At 26.6% G+C, this 2,500-nt stretch overlaps 2 pseudogenes; both read right to left on the bottom strand.

Annotated features, from left to right (window-relative positions):
• LOC129616927 (large subunit ribosomal RNA) overlaps window positions 1-1,381 on the bottom strand; it is a 4,018-nt pseudogene extending 2,637 nt beyond the window's left edge.
• Window positions 1,382-1,671: 290 nt separating this feature from the next.
• On the bottom strand, window positions 1,672-1,855 carry LOC129616918 (5.8S ribosomal RNA; annotated as a pseudogene).
• Between the last annotated feature and the right edge of the window lie 645 nt (window positions 1,856-2,500).

Genomic DNA, 2,500 nt, shown 5'->3' with positions numbered 1-2,500 from the left:
TCCCACAGCGCCAGTTCTGCTTACCAAAAGTGGCCCACTGGGCACAATATATCATAACCTAAAACTTCATTCAAGAAAGTTTAGGTTCTTACCCATTTAAAGTTTGAGAATAGGTTAAGGTCGTTTCGGCCCTAAGGCCTCTAATCATTCGCTTTACCAGATAAGATTATTTTATATAATATTTTTATGCACCAGCTATCCTGAGGGAAACTTCGGTGGGAACCAGCTACTAGATAGTTCGATAGGTCTTTCGCCCCTATACCCAATTCTGACAATCGATTTGCACGTCAGAACTGTTTCGGTCTTCCATCAGGGTTTCCCCTGACTTCTACCTGATCAGGTATAGTTCACCATCTTTCGGGTCACAGCATATATGCTCAAGGTACGTTCTAGTTAGAGGTATAAAAAATAATTAAAAATTATTTATATACATAACTATATAGAACGCCCCAGGATTGATATTATATATATAAAATTATATATATAATTTAATCCCATATTAACAGTTAAGTTAATTACGCCTTTAGATTTTATTTAAAATAAATTCTAATGACTTGCACACATGTTAGACTCCTTGGTCCGTGTTTCAAGACGGGTCCCGAAGGTATCCTAAATCTATAGCATTGCTAATCATATTAATGCATATAATAATTATATTAATATATAAATTAATATAATATTATAAAATTATAATAATATATAATTTACGCATTATATTGATTTTTTATCTGTCAATTATTTATCCGATAATATTTAAATTATATTATATAGAAAATAAATTTTCATATATAAAATAAACTTTTTAAATATATCTTATGATAAATATATATTTATTAACAGATTGCAATGTCCATATATGAAAAAATTGCACACCATCATTATTATATAATTATATAATATTTATAATGTTGAATTTTTCATATTTCATGGATGTTTAGGTTCATCGGGCTTAACCTCTAAACAGTTTCACGTACTATTTAACTCTCTATTCAGAGTTCTTTTCAACTTTCCCTCACGGTACTTGTTTGCTATCGGTCTCATGGTTATATTTAGTTTTAGATGGAGTTTACCACCCACTTAGTGCTGCACTATCAAGCAACACGACTCTTTGGAAATATCTTCTAATAATCATTAACGTCATACGGGCCTAGCACCCTCTATGGGTAAATGGCCTCGTTTAAGAAGGACTTAGACTGTTAATTTCTCATATTAGAATATAGATATTCCATACACTACATCGGATATTTGTATAAACAAAATCCTTTAGTGCTGAACTAGTTTCTTTTCGCTCGCCGCTACTAAGAAAATCCTAGTTAGTTTCTTTTCCTCCCCTAACTAATATGCTTAAATTCAGGGGGTAGTCTCATATGAGTTGAGGTTGTTTTTAAGAATATTTTTAATTTTTCTTTTTAGTTGAAAACTAAATATATATAAGTTACTGTATTGTTTATATTATAAATAATATAATTTTATATAAGTTTTCCTCTTTAATGTATTAATACTAATTTATTAATACTAGGATATACTTATTTTTTTATTATATTTTATAATATAAGTAAAATATATATAATTGAATTTTAATATTATGGTATTCCTACCAGTAATATATCATGTGCTATAAATAATATAATTTAAAATTATATTATAAGCAACTTTATTAAATTATTCTTACAACCCTCAACCATATGTAGTCCATGCAGTATTAAATTTTTTAATAAATTTATATACTCTGTAGCATGGACTGCAATATGCGTTCAAAATGTCGATGTTCATGTGTCCTGCAGTTCACACGATGACGCACAGTTAGCTGCGTTCTTCATCGACCCATGAGCCAAGTGATCCACCGTTTAGAGTTTTATAAAATTTTTTTTTTATTTTCGTCAGATATATATCGATAATATATATACATTCTAAAACATATTAAAATATATAAATAATATAATCTATGTGCTGCGAATGTCTCTAACTTTCCTTTTATCCGTATCCCAACTGTTTTATACAAGAAAAGTTATTACCATAATATATGGACAACAACGTAAGAATATATTTTTATATATTTTCTATATTATAAATGATCGTATATTGTTTTATTTAAAATACTTCCATATTATATAATTAATATAATGATTTTTATTTTTTTTATATTATATTATTTCAGGGGGGATACACTTTGATACTATTAATGTTATATATTTGCAATAAATATATAACAGTATCAGATACATATATTTATTAAAATATACATATCGTATCCAATAAAGGTCGAATAAATGATATAATCATTAATTCTAGAGTTTCATGGACATTTTGACACCTCTTCGTTTTAAAAATCATTATTTAATATATAAAATTTCCATATTTATAAATATAATATAGATATTTATAATATTTTATTATATTAGAATATAATCTCATTATTATTTCTAATAATGGTTATACAAATATAATATCATTACTACTATATTAGATTATAATCGCATTATAAATAATGGTTATACAA

This window comes from Condylostylus longicornis, unplaced genomic scaffold (assembly GCF_029603195.1).
Source record: "Condylostylus longicornis isolate FDR11 unplaced genomic scaffold, ASM2960319v2 ptg000325l, whole genome shotgun sequence".
Classification (NCBI taxonomy): Eukaryota; Metazoa; Arthropoda; class Insecta; order Diptera; family Dolichopodidae; genus Condylostylus; species Condylostylus longicornis.
The sequence above is the reverse complement of the archived record's forward strand: the minus strand, read 5'-3'. Positions and strand labels throughout refer to the sequence as shown.